The sequence below is a fragment of the Acomys minous genome, assembly GCF_964271855.1.
Source record: "Acomys minous genome assembly, chromosome: 10".
Taxonomy (NCBI): domain Eukaryota; kingdom Metazoa; phylum Chordata; class Mammalia; order Rodentia; family Muridae; genus Acomys; species Acomys minous.
The window spans coordinates 3418439-3442402 of NC_140491.1; positions in this window are offsets into that span (position 1 = coordinate 3418439).

The following is a 23964-nucleotide window of genomic DNA, read 5'->3' on the forward strand; positions in this document are numbered from 1 at the left end:
GGTAATGCTGTTAAATAACAAAAAATATGAAAGTCAGGAGCTTGCCTTAATGTAAAATACATATATAGATATGAGCTTCTTAAATGAGATAAAAGCTGAAGTGAGAGGGCCAGTGCACTTTCTGGAGATTGACTGTTTTCTGATAAGCTATAATTTTTAGACTTAGTGAAAGAAAAAAACACAAAATACTTTCAACTATTTAAGAGATACTTTATAATGGAGGGAAAAGTGTGCACATTCTGAAAACCTATGACATACTAAGAAATACATGGTTAATAGATTATAAATCACATGCCATCTTGACTTCCTTAAACTTTTAGATGTAATACATTAACATTTTATTTTTAAAAGAATTTTATTAGTGCTCTGAGCACTTCATATGGCATGTTTTGATCAGATTCACCTCTGTAAGTCTTTGCAAATGTGTGTCGAGAGAAAAAGATAGAGAGACAAAGACAGAGACAGAGACGAGGACAGAGGAGAGGGAGCCTTATGTATGCATGTAGATGTGCATGCACATGCATAGATAAGAATGGTAATTATCCTGCTTATCGTCACTGCCTTATTCCCTTGACACAGGCTCCTTCACTAAATTTGGAGCCAGGCTGGCAAAAAGTAAGCCCTAGGGACATCTTTTCTAGTGCCCCAAGTGCATAGCTACAATGCCTTTTTCACATGGATTGGTATCAGGACTCAGGGCTTCCTGTGTTCACAGGAAGTTTTCTTACCCACTGAGTCATCTCTCTGGCTCTGTGGACTGCCGTTGTAAACTCTGGTCAAGAGAGTTTAATTACCATAGTTAGACTTTAATTAGTTTAGCACTGAGGACAATTCAAACAAGGCTAACTAGTTACTAGTTCCACCAAGATGTGTTAATAAAATGTAATTAAGGCATTGCATAGGAGCCCACCTTTCTGTGTACCCCTCTGATGTCAGATTGAAGAAATGATACTTATATTGAGTGCATCTTTTAGTGCTACTTAATTTTACTATTAGCAAAAATGGAAAAACAAAACAAAACATATTTTTCCTGTTATGTCTAGTATTTAATGTGGTATGCAGCTTTAAACTGAGAGTTGTCACATATACATGATTAAATGAATAACAAAAGTATTCAGAATATCTGCAAAGATTTCCTCAGTGTAAGATAAATTGTGCCAAAATTGCCTTTTGGAAGTGATACTGTAGGCACCCGCCTGGCAGAAGCATACGGTGTTAGACTGTACAGAATCAAAGGCATCAAAGTGTAAAGAACAGTCCTGCTCATGCCCCAGGGTATGACCCAGATAAAGAAATAGTTTCATTTTTAATTTAAGTACTTCTAAGACAGGGTGAAATCCATTATTAAAATCTTCATTGTGGCTCAATCTATTTTAAACTATGCTCTTAACCAAGCTGGATACTGTAGATGTGAAAACACAATTCTTTCCATTGTTGGTTACATCCTTTGAAATCTTCACCCTCTGAGTCCACTTATGGAGAAGAATTAATCACATTTTCAGTTATCAAATATGTTCCATACCCAGAACCATGAGGAGCTTTATTATTTAAGTTAAGAGATTTGCTCTCCTCATGTCAAGTTTTCATCAGTTTTTTTTTAAGTTCCTTTTTTTCAACACAGACATAGAACATACAAGAATTAATGAGTCTGTTTTCACTTGTGAATCAATAGTCAGACACCACCAGGAGTCATGAGAGCTTTAGGAGAGATCAGAGATAAAACAAGAGTATTTTTCTAGATTTTAATTCCACAAATTAAACAATATTGAATATCTTACTACCAAATACTGCAGTACATTAGTTTTTTTTTTTTTTTTAAATAAAATCACAAGTTCTATGCCACGATTTTGGGAAAAGGAGCTCATCCATGGTTATGAAGTGGAACATTTTGTTGATTTGTTCTCCTTGACTCTTCCTTTGTGCAACTTGATGTCTTGAAAAAACTAAGGGCATAGTAAAAAGTATTTACGTATTAAGGTTTGGCTATGAAGTGTCACTCTAAAAGGCATGTGTTGGAGCTCTGTCCTCTACTGGTAGCACTATTGTGGAAGCCTCTGGGTGCCCAAGGAGGCAAGCATGGATACAACAAGTAGGTAAACACATAATGTGACTTGAAAGCCCTATTATTCACTTCTTCCATATTCTTTGTTTCTTTAAATCCAAAGGCAAAACTCACTGTTTTCACGCACCTCTGCCGCTGTGATGTTCTCTCCAAGCATACGGTGCCTAACAATCACAAGCTAAACTCCATGCTCTGTGAGCCAAAATGCACCTTCACCTTTGAGTTGCCTGTGCCAGATTTTTGTAGTAGAAGCATAAGAATAAGTGCTACCAGAAAAAAAAAAACTATTTGTAAAAATGGGGATTTGTATCCTTATTTTATTATGTATCAGTGCAATGGTCTGAAAGTCATTGTTCTTTTCTGTGGAAAGACACCATAATAACTATAGAAGTAACTATTATTAAGGAAAGCATTTAATTTAGTCCTTCATTCCAGTTGTGGCTGCTTAGTCTATTATTATCGTGTTGCAGGAACCTGGAGGCCATTCTTCCATAAAAATAAAGATACAAAGACCTTTTAATATTTCCAAGCTTAGGCGTTAGCTGGGCAGACTCAACTAGCTCAGCTAAGTTAACTCAACCACCTAGACCGGTCCACCCACATGGCTAGCTATACCTCCAGGCACATCTGTCTCCTCTGATGCCTCTCGATGAGAGGCCTTTTCTATTTCCTCTTTCTAGAGTTTCTTTCTCTCTCCCAAGAAGTCCGGCCTTCCCTTCTCTCTCTGTCCAGCTAGAGGCTGTCAGCTACTTTCATTATCCAACCAGTGACAGTTTGGTAGGCAAGGTACACACAGCATCATCATGAATAAGTTAGGATATGCCCGACAGACAGACAGACAGACAGACTAGGCATGGCTTAGGCTTCGGAAACCTTAAAATCCCCCTCCCTCCCATGATACACTTCTTCCAACAAGGCCACACCTACTTGCACAGGCCACACCTCCTAGTCCTTGCAATCCTTTCAAACAGTTCCACTCCATGGTGACCTACAATTCAAATATATGAGCTGATGTGGGCAGGACATTCTCAGTCAAACCATCTTTCTAAGTTGTTTATTTGATCAGTCTGGACAAAAAAAAAATGCTTGTCATTTGTATGTGACTGAAATGGATAGGAGTTAAAATAGATGAAGGAGTAGATCTAAAGTTGATTTTACTGTATACATATAAGGTTGTACCTTTTTCCATGTTATAATTAATATAGTCACAATTATACACCTGGAGAATAGATACCCGTTTCCACACCTGAGCTGTGGTGGGTAGCAATCACAAAGGACTAGCTTCAGGTTCTGAACCCCTGAATATGGAGCAACAGTTGCTGTGACTCATTCAATGTTCCTGGAGAATCGCTACAATGTGGAACATACATGTCTAAGACTGATGAGCAGGCTCGACTTGGAATATTGAACATTTTTAGCATGTTGGGATACTGACACTAACTCATGTTCAACATGCTTGGAAGATAGCATGTTAACAATGGGTAGGAACTAAATTCTTTCTAGGCTTGACATACAGAACGGCAAAGAAACAGATTTTCTCACGGTGTTTTAGGCTGTTAGTCCAATGTTGAGAAGGTGATTGAATTGTTCCTTCTGTTGTCTGTCTCTCTCCTTGTTTAGTAGATGGATGTCCTCCCACATGTCTTCCTGTAACCTCCTCCCTTGAATATATGTCTGTAGTGTCATCTCTGCCTCATTTGAGGACACCTGTCAATGTGAAATGCACTCTACTGTGATGATATTATTTTAATGCTGTCATTTGTTTGTTCGAAGATTTTTAAAAAAATATTTTATTTTTTAAAATTGCATGCGTACCTGTGTGGGTACATTGAGGTTACAGGTGGTAGTGAGCTTCTCAGTGTGGGTGCCGGAAACCAAACTTGCATCCTCTACAAAGGAATTCACCATTCTTAACTGCAGAACCATCTCTCCAGGCCCATGTAATCACTTATTTAAAAACCTTATACAACTCAAATACAGTGTTATATAGGGGTATTGAGGTGGGAAAAGATTCCCATTTAAGAAATTGGTAAGGATACAATTTAGTCAATTACAAAGCCATACCAGATAAAGGATGCAAGGGAAGGGGCAAACAGCCTCATTTCCCACCTCAAGCATCATTGCCAGTAATGTTGATGTAGTTGGTACTGGATAAATAAAGCATTAAATGCTTTCCTTTCTTTGGGTTGAAAGTACTGAAAATTGCCCTACTTTTTTTTTGTTCTACCCTGTGACCCAACTATTCCCAAAACACTCAATAAGCTTATTTGATCAGCCACGTTCATTGTCTCCCTAATAATAATAGCTAATAAACGGAAACAACCTAAATGTATTTCAATTGATGAACGGACAAAGAAAAAAGCAGTACACATGGAGTATAGCTGTAAAGTAATTAAATCAAGAATTTCTCAGGTAAATGTGTGGACATAGAAAAGATTATAGTGCATTATGTAACCTGTACCCCAAAAGACAAAGGCCACATTTTCTCTCTCAGCTTCAGTGTTTAGATTCTAATCTTTAGATATTAATTTTAGATAGCACCCCTCATCATAGTAACTTCCTTTTTCAGAGAAGTGGGACACAATGCAGAGGCCAAGAGATTGTGGGGAACCCTGCTGCAGTGTATACATTTGCCTTACAGACCCTGTGTCTGAGGGCACATCACAGAAGAGGGCAAGGAAAGATTGTAAGAGGTGGAGTAGCAAGAAGCCCTCCATAGAATTGGCCACATAAACAATGGTCTGAACAATGGTATTGTCAATACACATGGAAACAGAGAAGATGAAAATTCTCATAAGGTCATGTACCTGTACAAGAAACTATAGGTGGCTGGTGACTGTTGAGAGAGTCCCTGACTGGCTGGATGTCTAATATAAAGTGGTTATCCCTGAAATCATATGAACGCAAACAACATAAACAGACTCAGTGAGTTGTATTTAATATATTTCTGCATGCATATATATATATATATATATATATATATATATATATATATGCACATAACAACAATAATCAGGTAGAAGAGGATATGTGCTTGATAATTGGTGGGCTGGATTGAAGGGAGGAAACAGGAGAGGCTAGAAGGAAGAAAGTAAGGGGAAAGTAATGAAATTCTATTTTAATAAAAATGTATAAAAAGCAGAAATATCACCAGCAGTGGTATGTTGCACGCCTTTAATTCTAGAACTTGAAGGCAGAGGCAGGCAGATCTCTATAAGTTTGAGGCAAGCCTGGTCTACAAAGTGAGTCCAGGACAGTCAAGGCTACACTGCGAAAACTTGTGTCAAAAAAGAAAAAAAAAGCGCAAAAAAATAGTCAAATATAAATAGCACTGGACATTCATATAACTGCTTTGCAACACATATGTGCATATAATCACACATCATCCAAGACAAAAAGTCTATTTCAAAGATCACAGAGCACAATCCGTCAGGAAATATCTTAGAAAGCTGACATGTTACCTGGCTCATTTGAGCATGAGCTTGCTCAACTCAGAATGCAGCTGTCTCAGTGAAGCTAGGTAAGGAGAAAGAAGCAGCAAGCGTGGGCAGATCAGGGCAATTCATTCTCGCTCTTCTACCTCAAACGCCAGTGTAGCATTACACGGAACACAGGAATATTAAAGCAGATTTGTTCCCCTGTCTGAGCACTTTGCTGATAATTTGTTCCATTCCTTAAGGGAAGTAAATGCTTTGGGGAATTCCTTTAAATTTATCAATGAAATAACATCATTACTTTGTCTGTGACTTATTAACGATATAATCTCATCTTGATTCAGACCATCAGAGAATGGAAAGGAATATTGATCAGTTGTTTCAGCAATAGGAGAAAGGCTTGAGTTTCATGACTGTATAATAATGTTATAATGGCAAAACACAGGAAGGAGGCATTGTCATTACTTCAGGTATAAGACAAACAGCCTTGACATTCTGAAGGATTAGTTTCAGTATGTTTGAATTAATTTTCTCTCTGCAATATGTGGATAGGAGACTGGGGCGTACAGAAAATTCAGTTCTTCATAAATATAAATATATTAAAAAGTCATGCCAGTTAATCTATGATGTTATTTTATTTGAAATACTAGTTTCTTAATTTTATCATTTATAATGTTTTAAAGATTGCAAGCACAATAGCACAAGAAGGCACATTATTTTTATTTCTATAAAACAGAACGAAATTTCTACCTCATGACATTTCTGTCACGTTCTACATGCTGGCAGAAAATGTAATAAGGAAAATGTCATAATGCAGTCATTCTGAGGTTTTGTAAATTGTTTTAGGTTTAAACTCAGTCAAATTTGAAAATCTTAGAAAGAAGTGCAAGTTTCACCTGCCGCATGTCACTCAGATGCATTCTTTCCCTGACCCGCCCGGGATGTGGCTTTTCTCCTGATGACCCAGGCACGGCACAGAGTTAGCATAGACTCTTGTTGGTCCCCAGAAAGCCAAGACAGTTTGCTTTAAAACAACCTTGCTCTGTGGCTTTGCATTCTTGACCTTAGCTCCGGAAGCTCGGTTTCTCCATTCACTCGGATGCATCTTACATCTCAACATTGCCGCTTGGGGCAGGGGTGAAAGTGAGGTACTTGGCTCTGGATTGCATTAAAATTCTCTCTGGTTTTCTTCATAACTCAGTTGCTGTCTGTTCTTGCAGCAATCGTATTTAGTCTGTGAATAAAATTTGCTAGAGTTGTTCCGTGCAACCTACTAGAAGATGAGACATTTAAAAATAACTGGGAAAGGTTAGCATGTTTGCTCTCCACGTTATATTGCCCTGTCTTTGAAACAATGAGGGCTTCTTAAGGAAAAGTAGGTCGAAAGAGGTTCTCAGGGGAGTACAGCAATCGGCAGACTTGAAAAGCAAAAACACTTTAGAATGACCGCTGCTCCTCTCCTCATTTTGGGTTTAGTGATTGGGGTTTGGCAGGATTGTGGAAGAGATACGTGGTAAGCTTCAGAGTGTTTATATCTTACATTACATTGTGACTTAAAAACTCTGGAGACATGGGACGAGGAGGTGTTTGGGCGGTGAACCTAGCTCCCAACTGCGGGGATACGGAGCCTGACGCGGCCATCACTTTTACTCAGGTCAGACATCCATTGGAGGGATGGGGGCAGCAACCCACCCACAAAACCTTCGATCTAAAATTTGTGTTGCTTAAAAGATATGCATGGATAAAGGCAGAGCAGAAAACTAGGGAATGGCCAAGCAATGACTGGCCAACTTGAGACCTATCCTGTGAGAGAGAGCCAACCCCTGACGCTATTAACGATTCTCTGCTGTGCTTGCAACAGGAATCTAGCATAACTGTTCTCGGAGGTTTCACCCAGCAGCTGATGGAGACAGATGCAGAGACCCACAGCCAAACATTAGGCGCAGCTCAGGGAGTCTCATGGAAGAGTGGGGGAGAAAGGATTGAGGGAGCCACAGTCATCAGGAACACCACAAGAAGATCTACAGAGTCAACTACCCATGGCCCATTGGGGCTTACAGAGACTGAACTACCTACGAATCAAAGATCATGCATGGGCTGGACCTCCTACGCATATGTAGTACATTTACCCCTTAGTCTTCATGTGTGTTACCTAGAAACTGGAGCGGGGGTTGTCACTGACTCTTGCCTGCCTTTAGATCCATTTCCCCTGTCTGGGCTGCCTAGTCTGGCCTCAGTAGAAGAGGATGTGAATAGTCTTGTTGAGACGTGATATGCCACAGCTGGTTAGTACCCATGAGGGACCTCCCTTTCTCAGAGAAGAGCGGGGAGGAAACGGGAGGACGGGTAGGAGTGCGTAAGGGGTGAGCTGGGAGTGGGAGCTGCAATCAGACTATGGAGTGAATAAATACATATGTTAATCAAAAAAACTTCTTCAGTATTTTCCGATATCTCAACAAACTGAACTATGTCAAAAGTGTTTGTATTTAGGATTGCATTTTTTTTGTTTTTTATTTGTTTGTTTGTTTGTTTTATTTCATGTAAGCAACCAGGATGCTGCACAGCATGTAATCTCTAAGTAAGGCAGGTTACCTATCATCACTGACATAGGAATTCTCTGTTATGTCAGGCAGTTCTTTCCAGGCTTTTGGGTTTTCTTTCTTTCTTTCTTTCTTTCTTTCTTTCTTTCTTTTTTTCTAGTAACTTTTGCTTTAGTTTCTCTGCAACTTCCAATATTACTATTTTACTCATCTAACGTCTACTTTTTGAATTACCATGAATCAAAGAACTTGAACTCAATTTCTCCCAGCTCATATTCCCTCTCTTTGTTCTCATTTCACTTTCAACAGCCACAATCATAATATCTAGGATAGTTAGATTTCAAACTAGATGTTTTTTTTTTTTATCAACATGGCATGACATTAAGATTCAAGTATTGATTGTTTGCTGTATCACTGAGGCTTAATTCTCTCTCTTTTCCTCCTTGGACTAAAATGCTTTTTAAAAATTGGTTTGGCAAAAAAAAAAAATCGAAAATTATTTTCCCCCTTAGGTTAAAATGGTGTGAGATGATAACCTATAAAGGCTAACCTGAAACAAACGATGTGAGATATTTACTATCTCTCCTTTATTTGTTGTGTTACTGTGGCCTCAGTTGCCTTGTTTATTATATAATTAATTGGATTAAAGTAACTTCACAAATTTCCCCTTGTCCCTATTTTGATCTGGGTTTTAGGAGGATTGTGTAGAGCAGTCTTTATTCACCTCTGGTTTAAATATTATTCCAGGAATTTCACACATATTACCTTATTCAATGCTGTCTGGAGTGAAGGTTGTCTAAGTTACACATTACAGTTTAAGAAAGAGAACATTGCTGAGGTTGGATTCTTTGAATGAGGTCATAAAAGTAGGGTTTAGTTGAAATATTTTACTTGAAACCGTGATTTTCTGTCTCCAAACATTGCTGTATATTAGCATCTTAATGTACTGTTTCTTTCGTCTGCCAGTGTTTTCAATGTTTGTTTATTACTATAGTGTTTCTTAAGGAACATTTTCTTTCTAATAATCTTTTCAAGGTCAAGTTTAGAAAAAGTGTCTAACATATCAAAATTGTAGAAGTAATATTTTTCAAAATAGTTGTAGCTAATGTTAACAATGCCTAACCTTTATGTAATATGAACATGTATTAATAACCTAATCAAATATAACTTTGATAGCATTATCTAATTATGTTATGTAATAGCTGACCTAGAAAACTGAAATCCTTTTATTGTTAATAAACTATGTTTAAATTGCAATCTGGTAAGAGGAGATTGATGAAGCAGAGGGATGTCGGAGAGTAATTTCACAGATTTTAGCATAAGCCAAAAGAGGATTCTTACTTAACATGCTCTGCTTGAATGGCAGCAAGTTTCCTTACAGGCACATTACCGTCTTTAAACACCTTCCTCCCAGCATTGCATTTCATTTATCATGCTTCCTTCTGTTGCATTTTTTTTTTTTGAGGAACAGTAATTTTATTTGAAACAACAGCAACAAGATTTGTAGAACACCGTTATAATCTTTTTAAAATAACTTTAAAATATTTTTACATCATTCACCCCAGTCTCATTCTTCTCACCCTCCTTTCACACCTGGCCTCCACCCTTGCAGCGTACCTCCCAAGACAGAGGAAGAAAGTCTTCTTACGGAAGCTGTAGTGTGTCACAGTGTGTCCTACATTATGCCCTTTTGAGCACACATCTTTGCTTACAAATACTCACTGCAATGACTTGGTCCGTTTCGAGGCCTCTGGCTTCTTCTACTCTGCCGACACTGGATCCTCACGTGGACTCCTCTTAAATAGCCTCTTGTTGCCCTGTGTCATGGAGGTCCTGCAGCTTTGGGTCTGTAGGACCAGCCCCTCCATGCACTTAGGGAGTTCTTCAATGGAGTACATGTTGGATGAGCCGCCTCAAAGCCTTTAATCTGGGCCTGAGAACCTGGTCCGCTAGCCAGCCCCACCCCTCCCACACCCTCACCCCGCCTCCACCACCCTCCCATCCCCCAACCACACCCCCTCCCCTGTATTCCCCAGTGGCCTCTTGCGAAGGTCCCAGGTGGCCTTCTTCTAGTCTCCAGCCTGCTCCATCCAGGTCCGCCTGGCAATGGACTTGTGGTCATCTCAGGCTCACTTTTTTTTTTTTTTTTTTTTTTTTAGGGAATGCTATGAATCAAGTCAGAACACTGAGCTTGGCCTCTTTCCTCTCTGCCACCTACTGGTGCACACGTGACACAGCAGCCACACCTGCAATGCCTCTAGGGTAAGGCACATTATAATCTTATCCAAGAAGGTCACAAACAGAGCACAAGAGCCTCATGGATGAGTGGAGGGAACAGAAGGACCCAGAGGGTACAGGAGCTCCACAAGGAGACCATCAACCCAACAAATCTGGGCCGGGGAGGCCTGCAGAAACTGATGCATCAACCAAAGACAATGCACAGGAGAACCTAGACCTCTTTTTCAGATGTAGGCAATGGGCAGCTCTTTCTCCATGGGAATCCCCTAGTAGGGGGGGCAGGAACTACCTCTGACATAGATGCTGGTACCCATGATTTAATCACTTCCCCTTGCTGAAGAGAAGAGGGTGTGGGGGATCCTAATGAGGCCTGATAGGTTGGGCTCAGAAGGTAGGGAAGGGGGCTCCCCCTGTCCGAGGACTAGGGGAGGTGGGCGAATAGGGGAGAAGAGCGAGGGAAGTTGGGAACAGGAGGATACCAGCAAGGGGGTAACAATCAGGATATAATGTGAACACACTATAAAAATAAAAAAAATCGTTAAAAAAAACAGAATGCAAATATACCTGCTGCTCATTATTATGTAAACAAAATACTTATACACAACATGTGCAGATAAAAAGGGAGTGGGATATCAAGTTTCTTCTCGGTAACCTGCTGTCCTTCCTCTGAGTGCCACCAGGTCTCCTCCTCCAGGGGACATGGTCAAAGGTGAGGCACCAGAGTATGTGAGAAAGTAATATCCCACTCTCCACTCTACTGTGGAGAGTGTTCTGTCCATTGGCTAGATCTGGGTAGGGGTTTAAGGTTTACCACCTGTATTGTCCTTGGCTGGTGCCTTAGTTTGAGTGGGACCCCTGGGCCCAAATCTGCCTATCATAATGTTGTACTTGTAGGTTTCTAGAACCCTCTGAATCCTTCTACTTTGCTATTCTCCCATGCTTCTCTCATCCAGAGTCTCAATGGGATGTCAGAGACTTGATACCCTATGAGCATATACAGGGGGAGGTAATCCCCCTCAGGAACAGTCATAGGGGAGGGGAATAAGGGGAAAATGGGAGGGAGGGAAGAATGGGAGGATAAAAGGGATGGGATAACCATTCAGATGTAACAAGAATAAATTAATAAAAAAAAAGGGAGTGGGAGCTCAGCATTGAACTTGTAAATGGACATAGTTGATTATGCACACAAATCTTACTCACTTCCCACTGTGTATACATGGGGAAGTTATTTACTCTCTCTAAATAACAGTACGTCCCATGCGGGTGACTAATTTCATAGGCACACTGTACATAATGTTAAGTAACCCACGGGTAGTTCTTGATACACCTCCTATGTTTTGATTAAGTTTGATGATTTCTACTTGTGGAGTCTGCCACTTTGAATAAGAAAAATGCAAAGGGCAGTAATAAAATAAATTGAATAACACATGATAGTAAAATTGGAAGTGTCATTATATCTACTAATATCTTTTCTCCCTCATGAATAATAATTTCTAGACTGAAATAAGTGGCATGAAATAAGAAGGTGCCTTCTTAAAGTCACTCATCCTCTTATTGGCTCAAAGCCATTTTTCAAGTTTGTTTGGTAGTTTACAATCTAGTCATTTCTCACTTGAATTACTAATTAGCATAGAATCCATCTGGCCTCCTCTGTCTCCTGGATTTAGATATTGCCTTCTTGTTGCTGGCATTGAACAAACAAGAAACCTTCCACAGAGTTTTCTTCACACTCTATTTTCAGTGTGTATTATTAGTTTTGGATATATGTGGGATTACACTTAACATCAGACAGCCTCGTATCCCGCCACCCCTGCTAATTTACATTAATCACTACAGTTACACGGCATCATTCTGTTACTCTGACTGTAATAAAAGACTTATCTATATGACTGTTTTGACCAAGAGCATTTTTATCTAACCATCTATGATATTTAGTCATTAAATTTCCTTAAATGTTAATCTAAATACACCTTTGAGGCCACTCAAATCTTCTAGGCTTAGTTAATTTATTATTAGTCTTTTCTCAAGTCCTATCTAAAATTTGATAATAAGTTGATATAAAGTAAAATACAATTATATTTTGTCAGTGTTTTATGTCTTTCACAACATGTTCAGTCACCTAAGGATAAAGACCATGTCTTCTGTTGATTTTCAAAATACCAGTGCCTCCTGTGATGCCTGCCACATCTCATTAATGTTTGTTTAAAACTAATTATATCACATGAAAACATGAAGTCATAAGATACTTATTAAGCATGTTTTAAGCATGATAAAAGTTCACATTGTTGAAATCTCTAAAGGTTCTCAAAACATCAATATGAACATTTATTTTGTATTTTAAGGTATTCATGGTAGATATTTGTTCTTTCTCCAGATCCACTCACCTCACCTGATAGTAGAAGAATTTCTAATTTATACTTAAGTATATGAGCAGATACATATAATGCAAAGTCATGTTTTTCACTTTAGCTTCCCCGGCAGAGGGCTGTGATGTACTGCTGTAGGCAGAACTGTCATGTTGCTTTTTTCTGAAATACATCTCTTGTGTATGTTCTTCTTGATCATTTATTATATCTAGAATGTTGATGTGTTTACTAGAGTTGGAATAACACTTGTGAAATGAGCTAATCTATCAATTGTGGAGCTTTACATGAGTCACAAATAAAGTTGAATAGATTCCGTATCCCTGGGCATGCTTGGAACTCATAACAGAAGCACTGACGAGGCTGACACCAGAGGGTGACAAGTTTGAGACCACCCATGGAAATAGTCAGACAATTTCAAAGCAAACAAACCCTTATGACATCACTAAATGTGTAAAGCATAGGCATTGCACTCCACATTAAGAACTTTTTAATTAAGTGATATTTTAATTTTTGAGATTTAAATAGAGTTAAATAATTTTGTTTCTTTACCTCCTTCTAACTCCTTTATGTAATATTCTTTTATCTCTATTTAAAATTCAAAGCTTTACTTTCTTTAATTGTTGTTACATGTACAAATACACAGAAATGTTTCCAAATATGTAAATACAATCAAAATGACAAGCATAAGAATATTTCTATCATTTTAGGCACTCTTTTTATTTTATGTTACATTTATTGTCAATAAAATCTCAGAATTTGAAATTCAAATGACAATTAAGTCTTGAGCATAAGTTTTAAAATATGTGATATATGGAAATATTAACAAAAGTATTTAATGTCACATGGCTAGTAGGCAGTAAGATGAGGCAAAATACTGGGTCTTATTCCTTCTAAGTTTATGACTCCAAAGACCTACAATGCTTTGATGCCCTTTTGTAGTCTTGTTTGCCAGGTTTAAAAAGGTCATCCTAGACTCTATCCATAAATAAATTGTATATTTTGACAGATTAAAAGCTCAATAAATGTGCACTGATTTCCTTACCAACACCACCTCTGTTAGATTTATGAAGAGAGAGAAATATCAGTCATGTCTTATCGGAATGCAGTAAAGCACTTGGAAATCCTCTTGGGCAGGACATGGTTGTAGCTAAGACAGAGAAATGTGTTAAGTGACAGAGCAGCTCAATAAATGCACAGATATTACCACATGTGTTGTTTAATAAATAATTTTCCCCTTGAAAAGATGGCTGGTGTGATATATCACAAGATTCACTATTTAGCCTATAAATTCTTATCTGCACCTGGAATGAAGGGGCATTTATCACATCTACAAGGAACACAACACTATAAAGAGAAACTACTGGTTTGGTTGGTATAATTGAGGTTCAAGAACTTCCCAGGAACGCTTTAATGCATGGCCCCAAATTAATAAGAATGTTGAAAAAATAAACCTTGAAAATGTAAATTCCTAATACTGTAGTGTGCTGCAGAAGTACAGATATGGGGTCCATATGCCACCACGGGGTCTAATGACTTCACTGGGAAGCTTAGTGGGGGCAATTTTGATGAGGCAATACTATAAAATATTTTTGAGATTGTTGATAACAATTCAGATTAAATGTTTTCTGTTCGGTCTATAGACCATCAAAACGGGCTTGAAAGTCTTAGAAAGATTTCTTTTTTTCTACCTTTTTAAAAAAATTGTTTTCATTTCAATTTTTTTCACATATTTGATTATAATTGTCCTCCCCAACTCGCCAAGATACTTCTCACTTCTTTTCCACCAAACTTCACGTTCTTCCTGCCTCCTTTTTGTAAACAATCTAAGCAAACAAACAAATCAATGGCATCTTTCCTAGTGACATTCTGTTATACCCGTAGGTCAGCGCTGTGTCCAGTAACCAACAGAGAAGTTTGCCGTGGCGGCGGATAGTTGTGGGTGCAGAGACACACAGCCGGACGTTATGCAGAGAGTCTAAACTGGGGTCCTTCTCCCATAGAGCAAGGAACCCCCAGAACAGGAGGAGGAAAGACCGTGGGATTCAGAGGGGACGGAGGACACAGGAGAGCATGGGCCACCAAATCAAGTAAGTAGAGCTCACAAGGGCTCACAGAGACGGATACAGACAGCAGAGGACTTGCTTGGTGTCTTTATGAGACTCCTAACAGGCAGAGTGGGTTTATTTCTGACTCTGTTGCCGTCTATAGAGACTCTCTTCCTCCTACCGCGGGTGTCTTGTGCAGCATTAATATGAAGGATGAAAGCCTTGCTGTATATTTTGTTTTGTCCTGTTTGACTGTCATCTCCAAGAGGCCCGCACATTCTCTTATTTGTCATATGGCGACTTCATTAAATTACTTTCACATATCTATGTATCTGAGGAAGATCTGTGATGGCTAATTTTTTGTCAACTTGACACAAGCTGGAGTCATCTTGGGAAAAGTAACCTTCCTTATAAAGGGCTGTAGGTTGGGTTGGCTTATTGGTCATTTTCTTGATTGGTGATTGATGGGAGAGCATCCCGCCCTTGAGGTGTGAGGTTCTGTAAGAAATGATGCTGAACATGAAAGACACACATCCCTTCACTCTGCATTATCCCCTCCCTCAAGATTCCTGCCGTGCTTTGCATCCTGCCTAATGATGGACTATAAGTGAAAGTTGTGGTGTTTCGTCATAACAATAGTAACCCTAACTACGTCAAGATCCTATGATTGTAGGCTTTCATGTGGCTTTTCAAAAGGCCTTTCTTGTCAGTTGTCCCTTCCTCATATACCTCTTCCCATTTCATCCTCCTGCTTTATATTTATACCTTTTATATTTATATAATACTATATTCTGTTTCCCTTTAATATCCCCTCCTATCCATGATCCCTTACTAACCAGCCACATGTACACACATGCACACAGACACACACATAAATACTCACATACATGTGTATGTGTTTATACATGTAAAATTATGTATATATATATATATATGTATTTTCACATAAATTGAGAACATTGCATTTCTTCATGGATTTTTAAAGCAACCTTAGTGTTAATTATCTGTCTTCTCTTACTCTCCATCTGCAGTGTCTTTCCTTTCTTTCCAGTGAGGAATTACCTTACGATTTTTCCCATTTTCCCATTACAGAGCCCATGTCCTGCACCTCCTCACCCTCTAAAAATAATGTCTACTGGTTCTTTTTACTTTAAAAGTTAAGCAATGTTATAAAGCATTTCTCACAGAGCCTTAGTGTTATATATCTCTGTTCTATCCCTCTTCTGTATCCCTCCCCCCTCCCCACACAGAGCCTAGCCCTCCCTCGCGCCTCCCCCCCCCCACACACACATCATACATTTCCACTTTCCTGGCTTCTGCAGTTACTTCAGATTGTGTCCACAAATATAAGAATCTGGAGAAAAGAACCACAAAGAAGAAAGAACATGTCTGTTAGTCAGTCTGGGTCTGTGTTCTCTCACTCAGTATAATGTTTTTTTCCTGCTCCATTCAATTCTCTGAAAATTTCACAATTCCTGTTTCCTTACAACTGAATAGATTTTTAATGTATCCCACATTTCCATTATCCACCCATCAGCTGGAAGATCTCTTTGTTGTTTCTATCTCCTAGATGTAGAGGTTTGTGTTGCTTTTTCAGACTTACTGTTTCTTAGGCCAATATGTTTTTGTATCCACTCTGCTTTTTTTTCTTTAGGGAACAACACTTTAATTTTGACAATAAATAATTTGGATGAATACAGACACAGAACCGAATATCCCCTTCCATTATTTGAAATTTCATTTTCAAAGGGGCACAGTGTTCTAAGATGTTCCAGATTAAAGGCATTAGATTCAGTTTTATCACTTCTAAATTTTATCACTTTTAAATTTCAGACTTTTTCTAGATACATAAAAATTATATTTTACTACAGTAATGAAAAATAACTTTGTAATATCATAGATTTATGTTGTGAAAACACGCAAAATACAAACTCAGCAGAAGTAGAGTTTTCCCTTAGCATCTTGGTGGCCCTGTGGTGTAATTCCTAGCCACTGGCGCGCGCGCACACACACACACACACACACACACACACACACACACGCACGCACACGCACACGCACACGCACACATACACACACACACACGCACACGCACACGCACACACACACACACACACACACACTCATAAATTCACACACCGAGAGACAGATGGAGGAGGAAGAAATGTAGTGTTCAAGGGACAAATCCTTATGTATCCTTAGAACACTTTTAGAACTTGAATAAGCTTATGTGCACACATTACATGACAGAACAGCACATAAACTGGTTTGGCCACTGGCATGATGGGCCTATTCCTAGAGCCGGCTCCTGGACGGACACAGTGTTAATAGATTTGGTCAGCATTTGCCAAGGAATTCCCCAGAGAAAGTGTACAGGTTGAAAACAGAAGTGCTGTGTCCAGTTCCACCAGGAAGGAAATCATTGATTTGTGCAAGCTTTTCCTATTTCACTTTCAACACTGACTGAGATACCCAGAAATACAAAACGTATCTTGTTTTATCTTCATGGGTTAAAATTTTATCGACATCCATCTGGTAGTAATTTTTAATTGTTTACATATGAATATATTTGATTATAAGGAGTGTTTTTGATGTTTTTAATAAATGCTTCTTTTGAAAACAAAAAATTATCAACATTATTTAACAACCAATTAAATTCTTAGCATACTATATGCATTACCAATTTCACGAGTCCCACATTTTTAACATATTTTATTTGTATAAATGAAGTGAATTTTGTAAGTAATAAATCCTAAAGTGGTTTAATACTGATTGCTACCAATTTAATGTGATCAACATTCAGACAGCAGCCATAGAAATATATTTTAAAGTAATTTTGCCAATTAGCTTCTGCTATGAAAAGACAATGTGCTTTTTATTATGAGAATGACTTAAAACACAAAATTCTCGGCTCCTGTAGTCACACTTTTCATAACATAATTATAAAGAGAAAACATAAAAGAGAAATAAATGACATGTGTATAGATTACTGTGCAAACTTTAATGAATTTAAAACAGGATGTTAAGGAACAAGTACTGTCAAGAAGTAAGGGCTTAACTTTTGAGTTAGATTTTTGCTGTTGTTTCTAATTAGAAAGAGTTGAGGGTAAACATAATTTGGAAATTTGAGATTAAGTCAATAAAATCAGAAAGTACGAAAAGTGCTATATAAAGATTATAAGACAGAGCTGTAAAGCTGATCTCTACCAGTGAGAGAATGACTTTTCTCCTGGAAGATTTGCTATAACAGGTGCATTAGCCTGTCCAGGGCAAGGCTGTATCATTTAGACTTGCTTTTGCCCATGGAAATGGGGATGATGGATGTCCAATGCAAACGCCTCTCATATTTGTATTAACATGGGTTAGGAAGGACTTGATTCGCCAGAGGGTTTAATCTGAGGACAGAACATGTGTGCCTCATACTTTTTGTGGTACATTTCTGACCTTACTAGCTTACGGTTTAAGCAATTTTAAATTGCATCACCACCAGCAACATCACCGTAATCATCGCCACCACCCCCATCATCGTCATCACCACCACCTCCATCATCATCATCACCACCACCCCCATCATCGTCATCACCACCACCCCCATCATCATCATCACCACCACCCCCATCATCATCATCACCACCACCCCTATCATCGTCATCACCACCACCCCCATCATCGTCATCACCACCACCCCCATCATCATCATCACCACCACCCCCATCATCGTCATCACCACCACCCCCATCATCGTCATCACCACCACCCCCATCATCACCATCACCACCACCCCCATCATCATCATCACCACCACCCCCATCATCGTCATCACCACCACCCCCATCATCGTCATCACCACCACCCCCATCATCGTCATCACCACCACCCCCATCATCGTCATCACCACCCCCCCATCATCGTCATCACCACCCCACCCTCACCATCATCATCATCACCACCACCCCCATCATCACCATCACCACCACCCCCATCATCATCATCACCACCACCCCCATCATCATCATCACCACCACCCCCATCATCATCATCACCACCACCCCTATCATCGTCATCACCACCACCCCCATCATCATCATCACCACCACCCCCATCATCATCGTCATCACCACCCCCATCATCATCATCACCACCACCCCCATCATCATCATCACCACCACCCCTATCATCGTCATCACCACCACCCCCATCATCGTCATCACCACCACCCCCATCATCGTCATCACCACCCCACCCTCACCATCATCATCATCACCACCACCCCCATCATCACCATCACCACCACCCCCATCATCATCACCACCACCCCATCATCATCATCACCACCACCCCCATCATCATCATCATCACCACCACCCCCATCATCATCACCACCACCCCATCATCGTCATCACCACCACCCCCATCATCATCATCACCACCACCCCCATCATCATCATCACCACCACCCCCATCATCATCATCACCACCACCCCTATCATCGTCATCACCACCACCCCCATCATCGTCATCACCACCACCCCCATCATCGTCATCACCACCACCCCTATCATCGTCATCACCACCACCCCCATCATCGTCATCACCACCACCCCCATCATCGTCATCACCACCACCCCCATCATCATCATCACCACCACCCCCATCATCGTCATCACCACCACCCCCATCATCATCATCACCACCACCCCTATCATCGTCATCACCACCACCCCCATCATCATCATCACCACCACCCCCATCATCATCATCACCACCACCCCCATCATCATCATCACCACCACCCCCATCATCATCACCACCACCCCCATCATCATCATCACCACCACCCCCATCATCGTCATCACCACCCCCCCATCATCATCATCACCACCACCCCCATCATCGTCATCACCACCACCCCCATCATCGTCATCACCACCACCCCTATCATCATCATCACCACCACCCCCATCATCGTCATCACCACCACCCCATCATCGTCATCACCACCACCCCCATCATCGTCATCACCACCCCCCCATCATCACCATCACCACCACCCCCATCATCGTCATCACCACCACCCCCCATCATCGTCATCACCACCACCCCCATCATCGTCATCACCACCACCCCTATCATCGTCATCACCACCACCCCCATCATCGTCATCACCACCACCCCCATCATCATCACCACCACCCCCATCATCACCATCATCACCACCCCTATCATCGTCATCACCACCACCCCCATCATCGTCATCACCACCACCCCCATCATCATCATCACCACCACCCCCATCCTCATCATCACCACCACCCCCATCATCATCATCACCACCACCCCCATCATCGTCATCACCACCACCCCCATCATCATCATCACCACCACCCCCATCCTCATCATCACCACCACCCCCATCATCGTCATCACCACCACCCCCATCCTCATCATCACCACCACCCCCATCATCGTCATCACCACCACCCCCATCATCGTCATCACCACCACCCCCATCATCGTCATCACCACCACCCCCATCATCATCATCACCACCACCCCCATCCTCATCATCACCACCACCCCCATCATCATCATCACCACCACCCCCATCATCGTCATCACCACCACCCCCATCATCATCATCACCACCACCCCCATCCTCATCATCACCACCACCCCCATCATCGTCATCACCACCACCCCCATCATCATCATCACCACCACCCCCATCCTCATCATCACCACCACCCCCATCATCATCATCACCACCACCCCCATCATCGTCATCACCACCACCCCTATCATCGTCATCACCACCACCCCCATCATCGTCATCACCACCACCCCCATCATCATCATCACCACCCCCATCATCACCATCATCACCACCCCTATCATCGTCATCACCACCACCCCCATCATCGTCATCACCACCACCCCCATCATCGTCATCACCACCACCCCCATCATCGTCATCACCACCACCCCCATCATCGTCATCACCACCACCCCCATCATCATCATCACCACCCCCATCATCACCATCATCACCACCCCTATCATCGTCATCACCACCACCCCCATCATCGTCATCACCACCACCCCCATCCTCATCATCACCACCACCCCTATCATCGTCATCACCACCACCCCCATCATCGTCATCACCACCACCCCCATCATCGTCATCACCACCACCCCCATCATCGTCATCACCACCACCCCCATCATCGTCATCACCACCACCCCCATCATCATCATCACCACCCCCATCATCACCATCATCACCACCCCTATCATCGTCATCACCACCACCCCCATCATCGTCATCACCACCACCCCCATCATCGTCATCACCACCACCCCCATCCTCATCATCACCACCACCCCTATCATCGTCATCACCACCACCCCCATCATCATCATCACCACCACCCCCATCATCGTCATCACCACCACCCCCATCATCGTCATCACCACCACCCCCATCATCACCATCACCACCACCCCCATCATCATCATCACCACCACCCCCATCATCGTCATCACCACCACCCCCATCATCGTCATCACCACCACCCCCATCATCACCATCACCACCACCCCCATCATCATCATCACCACCACCCCCATCATCGTCATCACCACCACCCCCATCATTGTCATCACCACCACCCCCATCATCGTCATCACCACCACCCCCATCATCGTCATCACCACCACCCCCATCCTCATCATCACCACCACCCCCATCATCGTCATCACCACCACCCCATCATCGTCATCACCACCACCCCATCATCGTCATCACCACCACCCCCATCATCATCATCATCTCATCATTGTGCATATGAGTGTGAGCATATGCACGAATGTCGGAGGACTAGAGGCAGTCAGTTCAGTTGTTTTCTTCTACCCTCTGGGTCCAGGTTATCAGGCACGGTGACATAATCATATGTAGAGGTAAAAGTGCAATTCTCTGGTGTATTTTATACTCACCTTCTCATCCCATCCCTACTCTGGACTCACCTTTATTTCACTTCCTTAGTGGACGCTTACCATCACTTGCGTTCACAGTTGTGTATGTGTGTGGCTGTTCCTCATTAACATCTTCACAAGTTGAACACCGACTTCCTGTTAATGATACTCCTATTCAGCTTTCTTCTATATGCTCTGACCAGGAGAGCCTGCATCCTCCTGTACATCTGTACCATTTTTCTCGTGTCACTATTTACTTTTAGTAGGATGTAAAAATTAACAGGCAAAAAGTGGAATGTAACGGCAAATTCTTCTTTTGCATTTCTTCTGTTTAAAGCAGTGAGCTTTGACCCATTTTTCTGTTTTATTTTATTAAGTTTAAATTCTATTTCACATCACATATTTTTTATTTCATTCATATATTTTAATATGTCTGTCTAAATAGATTTGAAATATAGAATTCTCCTTCTAACACAAAGAATATCAAGTACATTGATCGATGATGTATTGTCATTGGATATTACTCTTTGCTCTTACCCTTCTCTTGCAATCTGTGTGTTGTGTAGATTCTCTGACACCATCTTGGTAGAATAAATTTTTACCACCATCCTGAGGACCTCTTAAAATTTTCTCTAGGTAGTGTATATTTTATGTCCAGTGTCCCATATTTCCTTTCACTGATTAATTATTTTACCTACCCAACTTTTAGTCACTTTCAGAGAAATAATTTTAAAAATGACTTATGATATATTGATGATAAAACTACATTTGTTCTATACTTAAATTGTGATGCTTAATAACACATAGATGTTTATGAAGGAATCAGTTTTGTCATGAGACCTGATTGAGATGCTTTCCTCCTCTTTCTTTCTTCCTGTTTTTCTCCCTCTACTCCTCTTCAGTTTCCTCTTCTTTTCCCTCCTCCCTGCCATCTTCTTTCTTTTTTTATAGATAGGATATCATGATATACCCAAGATAAGACATGAACTCAACATTTGCCTGTCTCAGATTCCTATCTGTTACCCTTTTATCTCTCAGCTTCCAAAAATTACCAATGAGAAGTCCAAAAACACTTTGATTTCTGTAATGTCATAGCACTTTCCCCCTCCTTCCTTCTGTTTTTACCCTGTATCTTTTATACTGCAGGTATCCAGAGTTGCAAATCTAAGCAGGATCACTTAGTAGTGTATAAAATTTCCAGGGGGATTTCTAAAAGAGATTGTAATAATTTCTTCTTGGAACAAAATGTTTTGTAATTATTATTTTTTTCTCTCTTACAAGCTATATGCCTTTCTGGAAACATCTTTAAATAGGCTAGAAAATGTTTGCATAGACTTTCTATTTATTTTTATGATTACACTATACTAACATCATAGTCATGAGATCTTTCTATACCATGTTATTTTCTTGCTGTTTCTAGAGAAGCAGGAATCCATCTTCACATCCATGTGTTCTATATGGATTACTTAGTTTTATCAGACTAAGAACATTAGTTACTGTCTATCCAACCATTCTACTTTTTTCTGTTTTTTTTTTTTGTCTTGGTAAATATTATTCCTTTTATTTTTTACAGTCTAATGGTGTTTGGAATGATGTAAATCAATCTTCGTATATTCTAAAAATTATTTCTGAATGACTTTTTTCTTTTTTTTTAAATTGAGTATATTTTTTTACATATACATTTAGATTTTGTTTTAGGGGGCAAAATTAGCCCAGTGCCATAAAATATAAATTAAATTATCAAGAAACTGTTAGTATTTTTGTTTTGCAGTTTCTAATGTGGAGTAAGAATAAATATCTCCCTGCTCCTGGTAGGGCATCAAGGAGAAACTAAAGAAAAGTTTCCATCCTAGTTTAAATTGGTAAACCAATGAGTTTATTGGGCTAGTTTGTGGAATCATGGGTGAGTAATTACAGCAGTGTAGGTGACTGCTACTTTCAATAAAATGTTACCACAGCAAAGGGGAGGACCTCCAAAATTACATACAGTCTTTTCTTGTTAGCTTTTGCTTTCCTTTGTACTCTCCTGCATCTTAAGTCTGGCTGCAGGTAGGAAAAGGTTATATATCACTGGATGAGAACTAGACGGAAGGGAGTCAGGCGTCTGGTGATCCCCCTCCCCTACCCAAATCCTTCCAGAGTAAATGGTAATAGGTTCAATCTAGAAAAGGTTCTTTAGGAATGGAATCTGATATGAGTTCACGATGTTGATGATTATATAATACCCGGAGAACAGAATTACATACTGCCCTTAGACTGAAAAGTAAAACCCCTTGACATTGATTATTATATTCCCACAATTAC